The following is a 13,258-nucleotide window of genomic DNA, read 5'->3' as shown; positions in this document are numbered from 1 at the left end:
GGATGGTACTCAGCGGGTGGCTCTCATGGGGAGGGAACCCCCCTATAGGAAGAGAGAGAACACCAGGGGAGAAACGCAGTATAATTCCCTTAGACTCCAACCTCCCTCACCATGTTACCCTGCACAGGACATGATAACCCCACACATTTCCATGTATGCCTGCAGAATAGACAATGGGCCTCATGACAGGTCCAGCGGTAACCCTGCAGGTGCTATCAGCAGATTGCTGCCGGTCCCGTAAAAAATGACTGGCACCTAACTTCCCAGTGCCACCGGGAGATTACAACTCCGGCAGCTGGGAAGTCAGGCGCCAGTAATTTTGTTAATCCCACTTCCCCAAGAACCACTGAGACAAGGAAGAACAATGAGTACTGAGGTGACTATAGTACTGGGATGGTGAAGAAGTGTTTAGTAATGTGGAATAATCTACTAAACCACTACAAATGCAGTAGTCAATTTGTGTCAAGCAAGTTAGAACAGAACATAAAAAGGGAAACAGGACTTTCTGAAGGGAGAGGCCCTCCCAGGAGGATACGAGAGATTTGATTCCTGGCAGCAGTAGAGGAGACGGGATGCTGATGGTACCAGGAGTGGGGCGCTCACCCACTGGTAGAGGCATTCCAAAGGCATCTGTCACAGACAAACACCCGACAGGAGCAGAAGCCTGAACACCCAGGCAGATGGGAAGCCTGTAAAGAGTGGAGAAGGCGAGACGCCCTGTTCAGATGCCAGGAGCCAGGGCGGAGCCACCACACCTCTGGAAACCACAGAGGGAAGCCGAGAAGACTACCGGTAAGGGCTCAAGACAGGTCGGGGAGACCGGGATGGTTGGTGGGACAGCTAAAAGGGAGAATCACAAAGGCAAGTCTGGGACCCACACCCACAAACCTAATCAAGGCCTCCAAAAGCAATATTCATAGTCACAGTACCTAGCAGGATAGTGTACCAGGCTCTCTGTGACCAACGAAATTTACCAAGCTTAAGAAAACATTATCTTTTCCCTAAGTAGCACTGCCCCTTCCTGGAGGGCGGGCTATATATTCCTGGTCTGACCACCTCATTACGAGGAGGGCAGTAAGGGGTTAACAGCGCCGGTAAAGGTGCCGGAGCCGTTAACCCTGCCCCGCCCTATTACGAGGTCCCCCTGCTGGACCCGCCCTGGACGTCTGGTTTTACCAGACGTCGTTTGCGGGTCCCGCGAGGGGACAATCATGCTAACAACAGGCCCGTCATTAACGGGCCCGTTGTTAGAATGCTCCCCATTCCCATTGAGCCCTATGGGGCTCATATGGGAATGGGGATTAATTTTTACCGGGTCCAAGAAAAGGGCAATTACCGGGTCAGCCTAGGTCGGCATGACCCAGTAATTGCCAATACCATGGACCCGGTAAAAATTCCTTTCTAGCGGCAGCCATGCCCTTAATAAGGGCACGGCTACCGCCTGGGTACTAATGAGGCCCATCATCTTGTTTTGTTTGTCTGTCTACCGACAGACCTGGTGAATACTGGAATCACCCCCACGCTGCAATGAGGCAGGGCCATTGCGCTGGAGACGTGATTGAGGTAAGGCGGCCTGCGGAGCAGATGCCCTTTCAAGAAGTGTTAGCTCCACTGGCGAGCGTGTGCTTGAATAGTGAAGCATTTGCTGCACATTGTTTCTGGAGGCCTCAGCAAGGAGCCCCAGCCAGGCATACGTTATTGCCCCAAGGAATGCTGTTATTTGCTAGCATATCCAGCTCCACGCCACTAGAGCTGGGCTGGCCCTGGACCCACTTACGGCGCTGGCCTGACCCCCCTCTAGGTTCAATGCCTGCCCAGAGCAGGGGCCGGCCACAAGACCCACCCTGCCCATAGCTTTAAAAAAAATATATATATCCATACATATATATTTATTTATTATTGATTTGGTTGAACAAATACAACAATCAACCTTTCAATAAGTGATCATCAGAAAGAAAAAGAAAGGTAAGTAATCATGGTTAAAACAATGCCAGTAGATACGAACTTCAGAATTATCTGAGCTGCTACTTTTCCTTTTTTCCCATTGCGTTCTAGGTAGGATATCGTCTGAAACAGTCTCAAATACATAGGATGGTTCGTAATTTTATGACATTGGTAGAGAATCAGGTCAAATTTAATGATATCAGAGATCTAACAATTGCAATTCTCAAGGCATTTCGAGTGGTATTATATAATTCATTCCACATAGTTTCTTGTGTTAATATTCTTGACTCTTTAAAATGCATCTTAAAATGTAAAATTCGTTTGCTTACCAAATTGGGGCATGCAGCCAACACATGCTTGACAGTTTCCGATTGACCAGTAACGTTACAGAATCTACAGGATATCTTTTTCCATTTTGCCATTAAGTCTTTTGTCTGGCATAAGTTCAATCGAAAGCGTAGATATGCAGATCTGTATTTTGGAGAAGGAAATCTAGGCAAATACGATTCCGGAAAAGGATTGGTGTCAAAGGACACATGCGTAAGACCCGATGCTCGGGTGGTTATCCAGTCTTTTTTCCATATCTTTTGTTTTGGTCGGGTCGGGTTGCTAACCAGCAGTCCATGAATGATGGCTGCAGATGCCATAATGTCCACAATCCGTTGTTTCCATTTGGCTGCAAAATGATGTTCTGAAGTGATGAAATAGGATGATAATATTTGCCGCCAAATTCCCAGTTTTTAGTGCATCAGGTACTTTCTGTACAGATTACATAATTTCCAAGCATACATTCCATGTAGAGAGAGCAGCCCTAGTACGTGTTAAGTAATACACATCACACATGGGTTGTCAGTGCAGAGGTCTCAATACACGCTTCCGGTACAAGCCTTCCAAATGAGTCCAGAATATTTATTTTTTCAGGACTTTGGTTTCTGCACCGTATAGGACTGTCGGTACGACCTTCTGCTTGAAGACGGTTATTACAGCTGTATACGAGCATTTTCCATACCTACTATGAATAATGCGCGCCTGAGAAGCAGCCGCGAATATCTTTCTTTTAAGCTCCGGGTGGTCAGAGGTATGATCGTTTATATTAATTCCTAGGTATCGGTACTCATTTATTACCTCAAGTCTGATACCATGCAGAGACCAAACCTGACGATTTTTGCAATTTCTTCGTTTTGCATTGCATTGTAAAAAAAAAAGGTGTCTTTTCTGTATTAATCATCAAGGGGTTTTCATTTGTATAATTCGACAATACTGTCAGCAGATTTTGCAAGCCCTTTGTAAAAAGAAAAGACACGCTCCTGGTGTGCCAACAGCACATACAAGAGCGCATCTGCATGTCTTCTGGTCCTGGCCGCCTGACTGCCGGTGTTCTGTAATATTTGGTATCCCATACCGATCCGGTATCCCCTGGTCTTGGCTGTCTTCGGCTCATCGCTGATTGGCTGCATTAAGCCTGAGCACTGGCCCCTCTTGCAAGCTGTCACAGACATGAGCAGCAGAGCACTGCGCGAGCACGTTGCTGTAATAGATAAAAACACTGTTCATTCTGAGAGAAAGCTTTGCATTAAAATGCGAGGCTGCCTCTGAGGATGAGGAAGCCACTGATGTAAAGCTTTCTCTCAGAATAATAAACAGTCATTAATCTATACCCACAACGGAACGAAACTCGGCATTGCATAAACTTTAACTTGGCATTGAAATGTGAGGCTTCGACTGAAGCCATTAACGACTCGTTACAGTTCATGAAATGTCGAGCTGCGCTTTGTGAATATGATTTTGTCATGAAGATGTATATTACTGCAAGTACATGGTTTTTTGTATGATCTTTGTAAAAGTTGATGTATGTACCCCCTGCGCACCCCTCTATGCAGTGTCAAGCAAAATAAAATAAAGGTTTAAAAAAAAAGCCAGTTACATCTTATGAAAAGCCTCCCTGTATTATCCTGTAAGTGGAGTATTCAGCATTGCAAGATGTGGTGAGGGGGACAGCCACGGTGAAACGCCTGCTACTTTCCCTTCAAATGCAGTGCACGCAATTCCAGGTTGTCTCATTCGTGCCCCCAAACAGCCCACCCCTTCCCCAATCTATTTTGTTGGTAACATTACTAGTGGCATCTCGCATTTTAACACAACAAAAATGAAAAAGGGCAGAATCATTACAGATGCAGGGAACTCATCTATTAGAGCTCTGTCCAGGCGCTCTGGGGCAAAATACATACACATCAACTAATTTGCATATGGATTGCACCAACAGAAATTACTTCACAGAAAGCAAATCGCAAGGAGCATCATCAGTCTTTGATACTTGGAGGCGCCATGCAACTGACTTTAGAATAAGTTGTCATAAGTAAGCCAAGTGGCAAATAATTTTCTGGTGCAAAATACCTAAATTGCATTGTTATATATGGAGCAAGTCAGGCTTTTAAAAAAAACAGCATGATATATTAAAGCTTAGAAGTGAATCACTTACAGAGCTGCAGATAAGACACAGTCTGATTACATGGTCTGCCCAGGATCACACACTTTGGTTAAATGGTGAAACTGGGATGTGGACAATTTAAGCAACTGAGCACTTCTTCACAGTTTTAGTTTATATAGATTTTTATTAATGTTTCCCTTTGCATTTCATCTGCTTAAATAATACTTTATCTATGTAACTGGAGGGTCAGCTCATGAACAAGTGGAAGGACTTAAGAGCTAATGATACTTGAAACGAAAGGATTGGCGTACTGCCACTTACTTTTAGTCTCTTGACCTAAACATTTTGGTCAAGGCTAAGTTATTCAGCATGCTTAGTATGGCAAAAGCTATTTCATTAAGCTAACTGTCATACATATACAAAAAAGACAAGCTTTGGAGCCCTTCAAAGGTGCACTGTAGCTTTTTATTTAGCCATTGTCAGTGAATGCAGGGGGAATTTTTTTCCCGCATTTAAGTCTAACATGAAACTAATTTGTTTTCTGGTGTAAAAAAGGATCAAATTACTGTCATCTTATTAAACAAATGCAACAAAGAAAAGATAGCAAATGCTTAAGGGAAATTAACAGACAAGGCAAATGAATGCACAATCGTTGATGATTTGCCTAGATGTGCAATGGATGCAGCGAAACATGGTGTATTATTTAAACACAAGGCAAACACCTATGTGAGATGTGTGGAGTCCAGACCATGTGTCAGAGAAAAGACTTTCTTTCTTTCTGAGACTGGGTAGATTTGTTACTGGCTCCTAAAAGAAAGGGACCTAGTCGTTGGTCAACGACTAGAAACGGATCGAGTTGTGAAGCGGGAATGGGGGAATAAAGCCCTCAAAATGATGTAGTCCTGTGACGTTTCAGCGGAAAGCCTTCTTCATGGGCCTTGACTTGGTCTCCCCTATATGGAAAACAAATGAAAGAAAAAAAAAGAGGGAAATGGGCTCAGAAAATATTGTAGAGCTCGTCTAGGAGGTTAAAATCTGATGCTAGTTATACTGGCATGCAATAAAATCTAATTGAGACCATGTGAGTGAACAATATGTCATTGTCCACTGGCTTGCTGGCACTTGGTTACTGACCTGGACAGTAATCAGAAAGTGGTGTTTTCCTCCAGTTGGTGGTACCAGGGGACTGGGAAAAATGAGTGGCGGACCTCTTCAAGCAGTAGGAGGGGATTTCTGCTGCTAGGTAACTGGTGTGCTGGATGAACTTGGGTATTGGGAAAAATATTAAAAAAACACAGAAGACATATATGTATGAGTAAATAAATGGCAGTCACTAATGTGTAGTGGAATGCTTGACTAAAACAGTTGACATACAAGTACCTGTTGGCACAGTCTTGCAGCCGTTTGGAGATTCTTGGCTGTGTTCAGTTGTGCGAGGACCTTATGAATGATGCTTGTAAAAGGCAATTAGGCGGTGGTCCACATATTGGTGGGGCTCCCAGGATTATGGGGTCTGAATTTTGCCGCGTCTTAATGTGGCTGCAGGACCCTGGAAATGAGAAACCAGGGTACAGTTTATCAAGAAGACGCTCTAAAGAGATTCAGAAAAATCTGATGCTATGAGACTTCTGAAAGCAAGGGGCGGAAAGCACCCGCCCGTGTTGGGTTGGATCGTGCCGTTGTGAGAAGACAGGAGCTTAGGACACGGTAACTTCCGTGGCGGGGGCGGTAAACCCCCGGCTCCTTCGTGGCAAGCCCTGCAGGGCGCTCTTACCTATGTGTCCGAAAAGTGAGTCGATCGCTTTCTTGGGCTGTGGAGGTCGGCTGCGAGAGCCGGCGTCGGCGGAACAGAGACAGTCAGAGCTGTGTCACAAGTACGCTCAGCGCAGGCACAGGTAAGAAGTGTCTGTACCCCTGCGCATGCGCGAACCATGCCGGTCCAAGGGTTGGCATGGTAACCGAACAGTTTATGCGAAGCATAATATGGCGTTAAAGGAGTGGGGTGGAATCAGAGCTTCTATCGTGTGGGCTGTGAATGGGAATATTGAATAGGGAAGTTGTTGGTTGCGAATACAGAGGGCACAGATGTACATCCCCCATATACTGGTAGATTCTTATGGATTGAATAGTAAGGCAGTTTGTTGCCGCAATGACTGTAGGCTGCGTGTTGTTTACAAAATAGACAGTGACACAAGCATTTCAAAACTCAAAGTAATTATGCTCAGCATCAATTGGTGTGCGTATGATGATACAGTATATATATATGTACAAGTGATACCAAATAGTAGTGAACCATGGCATGTGCAGGAAAGACAAGGTTGGCACAGGATGAAACCCATTAGCAAATAAACTCTTATTGTGCATAACATTAATTGCTTTGCATGAAATTATTGCGTGTACATTTTCACGAATGGTACATAAGGAAGCACATTGCTAGTTAGTGCTCCACTTTATAGAAAATGTAAAGCACCTAACAATACGAGGACATGATGTGTACTTGTGCAGTCAGGCGTTGATAGCAGACCTGGCATATTGCTTGAGTACAGCCACATAGTGGACTGTCCTATTTGTGTGAAGGAAAAGAAGTGGTGGGTCCCCCCACGAGTTTAGTGAAAGGGGTAGGGACTAACAGGTCATCTGAAGGTATTTGGCATGGCCTCGTTGAGACCCTTAGTAGTAGCCTTAAGTTTAAAAATCCACCATGATTCCTTATTGTTCAACGCATTGGATGCATTGGTGGTGTTGACTGCTGTATCTGCAATCCACCAGTATATATCATCCGCACTATGTTGATACTCCATGAAGTGCGAGACTAGTGGTGCTGTGTGGACTCGACATCGAATCCTAGAGCGATGTTCGCCAATTCTTTTGTTGACTTGCCTCTGGGTCTGGCCAACATATCTGAGTCCGCAAGGACATTCAATGATGTAGACCACGTTTGTAGTTTTACAATTTGAGAAATGTTTGATCTTCCATTCCTTTCCTTCAATTTGGAATGATGTTGTTTTCCTAGTAAACCTGCACACATTACATAATACTTTATAGCAATGCCTTGGAAGCAAAGCACATTACATAAGAAACTACCCTTTCATTATTAACTTTAACTATACATCATTATAGAAATATGTTCAGCAATAAGAGGATGGATTTAGTTTTATTGTCCCCATCCTGCATGCAAAGTCACAATAGCATCATGCAGATTAATGTGAGCCTAACAAACCCCCTTGGGTAAAGCCATACTCATTATTTCATAAAGCCTGCAGCATAATGCAAACTTCTAACACCTGATCACTCCCTGCCATGCACATTTCTAAATGGACAAATGTTCCTGCTAATAGTCCACCCTCCCTTCCATCAGTGCCTAATGGTTCACATTGAAATGCTCTTGACAGAGCAACTTGCGAGCCCCTCTGCTGCTGCCTGGAGCTCCTTGGGACATTATCCTGGCAGAGGCTTCGGAAAGGGTAAGGTGTCCTGCTGCCAGGACAATTACTGTGCTGAGCAGGAATTACTCAGCACACATTGTCCTGCCAGAGTTACACCTTTTCCGTTTGGGCACCTTCATTGAGGTGCCGAACAGGAGAGGTGGCCCACTGACGAAAGTCCCGGTCAGGCTCTCAAAAGAGCCTGTGGGGTGGCACTGTGCCTTCCCCAGCCCCCGCTCGGTACGCCACTGTGTCCAGGTGTTCTCCAGCCGATCAAGATATGAAGCTTTACAGTCCCTGGTGCCACATCTATGAGTTTATGAACCACCCTTGTGTATTTCACCCATCCTACGGATTGAAGGGCTTTAACACACCACATAAGACTTCCTCCATTAGGTTCTACACTTTTTTTGTCAAAATGTTATATTCAAGAAAGAGCGTGAACAGTAATTTCAACAAAGTGATACATCCTCATCATATACCGCCACAGATTCCTTACATAAATCAAGAAATGCAACCTTTCAAATACAATTTTCCATCAAAGAGGCACTAATGAAAACAACCACAAACAGCAATACATAAGGAAAGTTGGTGGGTACAAGGTGTGTTTGTGACAGACAGCAACAAGAACATCGACAAGACGGAGCACACTGATACAACAAGCATTAGCAATGCGAACAGTTTGGGCTTTTTTGTAGGCATGGCAAAGGCACTTGTCAGGCACAGTCGTATTGGTATTAACTGCCCATTGGTAGTTGCAGGTGCAAAATGTGGCAGTACCTGGGCCTCTAAGCAGTGCCAGGCAAGTTCCTAATATTATACACAAGCCAAAACCGTTGGCTTTGCCAATGCTTGTGCTTAACAGCACTTCAATGAAATCAACACAGAGTGCTTATAAATTAAGTGGCTGACTGCAGACCTGGCTTCAGCATTTTTATTACACCAGTAGCGTGTTTACAGCAGCAATTAAGTCTGCAAGCTGTGTGACCCTCCTCATATGCCGACACCTGAAGGGTTTCTGTCAAAGAGGCTGATATCTTAAAAGTAGGTACTGGGACAAGGAAGAGGAACATGGAGGTAATATGCCTGAGAGATATGTGTAGAAATGAGCATTTCTTCACATAAAGTTGACTTACGACTGTGCCGGCCTGGTAACAGCGGTGCCGGTAAGCCTACCGGCACTGTTGTTACCGGACCGGCACAATATGACTCTGCGGGCAGGTGCCGTCCCGCCTGCAGAGTTTCACGGAAACACCAAAACCGTTATTAACGGTGACGTTGCTTCCTTCGTCCCCATTCCCATTGAGTCCTATTGGACTCAATGGGAATGGGGACGAACAGAATTACCGGCGCCTGACTTCCCGGCCACTGGGGTTGGTGTTACTGGGAAATCAGGTGCTGGTAATTTTTGTCGGGTCTGGCGGCAACCCGCTGGTTTTACCGGCAGGGTTACAGCCAGACCCGTAATGAGGCCCATAGTCTTGTTATTGTTAACAAGATACAGTATTATTCTTCATAAAGTACCTATGCTGCTATCACACCCGGCTGGTGTGCATAGTGTAGTTCATTCCACAAGCAGGAGAGCCCCATGGGAGCAACCGCTCTGCCTGCCCCTCTGTGCTTTTCTGTGCAGCGCCCTGCAAGACCCTCACACGCCTCCTCGACCACGAACGGCGTGCCCTTGTGGCGTCGGGCAGAACGTTGCGGGCAACACAGTATGCTGTGCCGAAACATCAACACAGTAGGCATACATGGTTGTACTTCTCACCCCTTACAGCATCTGCAGGTAAAAAGCCCTCAATTCCGAACACAAGTGGGATACTGCTTTGGTGCATGGGTGCAGCATGCACGCATTATGTTGCCTCCCTTTTACAATGGCCTGGGCTCAAACCCTGAGTCAGGAGATAAGAGTGAGGTTTTGCTGCTGCAAAGTGCCACATCTTCTCTCCTGCATGTCCTTTGGTCTCACGTCCTTAGTTCAGAAGATGTGCATGAGTGGAGTACTGTACTGATGTATTCCACTTTTGTGCAGATCAATACAGAAGCCCTGCCGGATTATTTGTCAGTGAGTAGGATTGATACAGCCTTCCCTTTCAAACCCCACTGCCACAAGCTTGTTAAAGCATGTTCGCTGCTTCTAGTGGAGTTCTTGGTGTAATCCCCTGGTTTAGCAAAGTCTTCCATACCAGATGATACTCTTAGAAAGTGGAACTGTTCCTATTTCATCAACCTTGCGGCAGTGGAAGCTGCCAATGTTGTCAACGCTGTGAGGCCTCATTAGAATATGTTTCACCATGAAAATATTTTAAATAAATAAAATAAAAATTGTACCTACTCCTGCTCACATGGAGATCACGGTAGCAAGTGTATTAATCCTCTCCACAGCAATATTACCAGTTTAGCTATCTTATAGGCTGTGTATATCATACATTTGTTAAGAAGGAGATGCATACAGCAGGCGCAGGCAGTATGTAAAAACAGATTTATTGGCATGCTTATTAATGCCGTTCAAGGGTGCCCAGTGATTGGTGGTGTTCCACAGGTGGAGATTATATTTATAACATGTGTTTATCCCTTCCATGATGATTTTCTGGATGCCATATTGGGCGCTGGAATGGTAAGTGGGGAGCAGATGGGGAGCAGGTGCAAGTGGATCTCGGTCACCTGGCCTAAGCTCTGCCCACCTGGTGCCTTCCTGCCTGCTGCTCTTTTTCACCACTTAGCAAGCCCCGCCCACCTGGTGCCTTCCTGCTTGCCGCTCTGTTTCCCTACTTAAGGAGCCCTTCAGCCTCTTTTCCTTTGCAGATGGGGAGCAGGTGCAAGTGGATCTAGGTCACCTGGCCTAAGCACCACCCACCTTCATAGCCCTGCCTCTTCTTTCCTGCTCTTAACTATTAGATCAAGGGCGTCTCTCGCCTGGGCGTCCTAAGCGAAGGGCAGACGAAGAAAAGGGCAATTCCTGTTTGGACCTGCTCAGACCAGGAGGACCCAGGGCCCGACCCCCTGCTCAGACAGCAGGTACGCATGCACCAACATACCAACATGTGTTACCCCCTGTGTCCCCACAGGCCATCCCCACCCTCTCTGGTCCCCCTGTGATGTTCCCTTGTGCCCCCACCCTTCTCGCACACAGGTGTTGCCTGGTTTGCTTGATTCTTCTACCCTGCTCCCCTTACCCCCTTCCAGGCTACTTCTACAGGAGTCTGTCCTGATAAATTCTGGTTTCACCATCACCGTCTTGTGGCCAATGCTGGATTTGACTTTTATGGACTTCATTGATTCACGGTGCGTCACTCTTTCTCAATTCTCATGCTGGATTTCCTTTGCATCTTGTACTCATGGTGGCCCTGAATCATGCTGTTCTCATCTTCATCTTGTATTCTGGCTTGCAACATTATGCGTTACTACTGACTTCTGCAATTCTATTAGCTCTCCACTTTTGCTTCTCCACTCTTTTTGGCTGCTTACTCTCTGTTCTCTCCTCTTTTCCCTTCTCCCTTTTCCTATCTCCTCCCCTTACTTTCTTCTATGCACTTACTCTATCAGAATTGTCCCTGGACCTAATATGATAGCAACCTCGTCTGTTTCCTCCACGCTTCCATTACTGTTTTTTCCTCCCCACTCCACCTCCAGCACTATCTGAAATGTCGTCAGGCCTAGTATGATAGTCGCTTGTTTTGTTCCTCCGCTCCCTTTCTGCACCCCTCTCCCTCACCTTTTGTTTTTCTTCGGCTCTACCAGAAATGTCGTCAGGCCTAGTACGGCAGTCGCCTGTCTGTTTCCATTTCCTTCCCATTCTCCCCCTCCCTTCCTTATCTATGTCTTAGCTCTTGCACTATCTGAAATGTCGTCAGGCCGAGTACGATAGTTAATTTCACATCCTTGCTGTTCATGGCCTGTAAGAATGTCATTGTATTTTCCCTTGTTCCCTCCCTTGCCTTGAAGCGCTTTGAAACACATTGTGTATAGGCGCTATATAAATAAACTATCATCATCATAAGTGTTTGTCTTTATCGCTCTCTACCGGTCTCTCTCACACAATCTTTGACAAAAGACCCTCCATAAACTAAATGCACTCTTGCCACTTCAATAATACACCTTGACCATTAACCTCATATAATTTCAAGGTCTTTGATAGACCCTGAAAGTATAAAAGGTGCAGTCTAGAGATGTTCCTCAGATCTCTGTGGTGGGGACTCAACCCACAAAACAACCTTACTGGCTCAACAGATGGCTATAGTCGGCCATGATCCATAATCGCTGTCCATGATCGGCAAGACTTGACCATGATTGGCGATGCTTGGCAATGGTTAGCTATGATTGGGGATGGTGGGCCATGGTTGGCAATGATTGAATTGGGGGTAGGCAACTGTGGTTGGTTAGGACGCTGGCGAATGTCAGCAATGGCCAACTGTGTTTGGCAATGGTCGCCTGCTGTCTGATCCTAAAAAACGTTTGGTAATATGAATAATGCAAAATGCAAAACCTTTTAACTGCAGATAACCAAGACTAAAGACAGTTCAGCCAAACAAAAGCCAGACTCTGTATCTGTCTCTGCCAACCCTTATGTCATGCTTTCGCCTACTTGGTGCTTATCTGATCAGGTTTCATTTTGGAAACGCTTTCAAATTGCGTCCCGATCCAAGATGGCTCCCAGACGCTCTTGCCACGCGGTGACATCATCGCGTTCACGTGCTCGGCAACATCTGATACCCGGAAATAAATACAGGTTTTCAGAAGGCTTCTCGCATTGCAATTGTTTTGTATTGCGGAACGCTAGTTTGCCTTGCAACCTTGTGTTTTCTACTTGTTCCTGGTTCCTGTAAAGACAAATTCCCAGAATAACAAATGTACCTGGAACGTCTTCTCAGCACCTTGTTTTTTCCCCCTCAAGGTTTTTCCCCCCCCTGGGACCTGGCTCCCGGGGTAGCCGTAGTGCTTACCTGTTATCCTGTAATCGGGTTGCATGGTGGCTACCTGAAAGGGCAGCCCTTACCTCTTCCCAGCAAAGGAGTCCAGAAGCAAAGAGGTAAGGACTGAACCTGACGCCTTATCTCCTAGTCATCATTTAGGGCATTAATTTTGGCTCTCATGCAGAGGGGAACTAAACCACCACCTCATGGAGCCAAAACTTATAAATTCAAATGTAATCAGTACTCAAATAATTCTACTAAAATAAAAAGTCAAATAAAAAATGAATCAAATAAGAGATAAAAGTAGGTTTGAGTCCCTGTAATATAGCCTGGGGTGTTAATGTTTCTGTTACAGAGATATACTTGTATCCTACGGGTCGGAATTTCCCATTCCCAGTTAGATTGCACAAAGGGTTAATATGCCTGCTCTGATTTGTCTGTTACATGCACTGCACATACCTACCATTCCAAACAATGGAAGAGCTGTGGCCCCTGCAGCCCACCCCTGAAAAACAGAAAAATATATTACGATATGCTCCTCATAAAAA

At 45.5% G+C, this 13,258-nt stretch overlaps 1 protein-coding gene across 10 annotated transcripts in view; it reads right to left on the bottom strand.

Moving 5' to 3' along the window:
- Positions 1-13,258, bottom strand: part of HLCS (holocarboxylase synthetase) — a 1,696,783-nt gene that overhangs the window by 1,494,311 nt on the left and 189,214 nt on the right. For 2 of the 10 annotated variants that reach the window (XM_069636106.1, XM_069636102.1), the window contains exon 1: positions 2,274-2,944. The exons of 6 other annotated variants lie outside the window; for them this stretch is intronic. The gene's annotated coding sequence lies outside the window, so the exon portion shown is untranslated. Of the gene's footprint in view, positions 1-2,273; positions 2,947-5,752; positions 5,917-13,258 lie in introns of those variants that run through there. 2 more of the 10 variants (XM_069636103.1, XM_069636110.1) reach the window with 2 other exon arrangements.

This window comes from Ambystoma mexicanum, chromosome 7p, assembly GCF_040938575.1.
Source record: "Ambystoma mexicanum isolate Mex_15411 chromosome 7p, UKY_AmexF1_1, whole genome shotgun sequence".
NCBI classification, from domain to species: domain Eukaryota; kingdom Metazoa; phylum Chordata; class Amphibia; order Caudata; family Ambystomatidae; genus Ambystoma; species Ambystoma mexicanum.
This window is presented reverse-complemented; position numbering and strand designations above follow the sequence as displayed.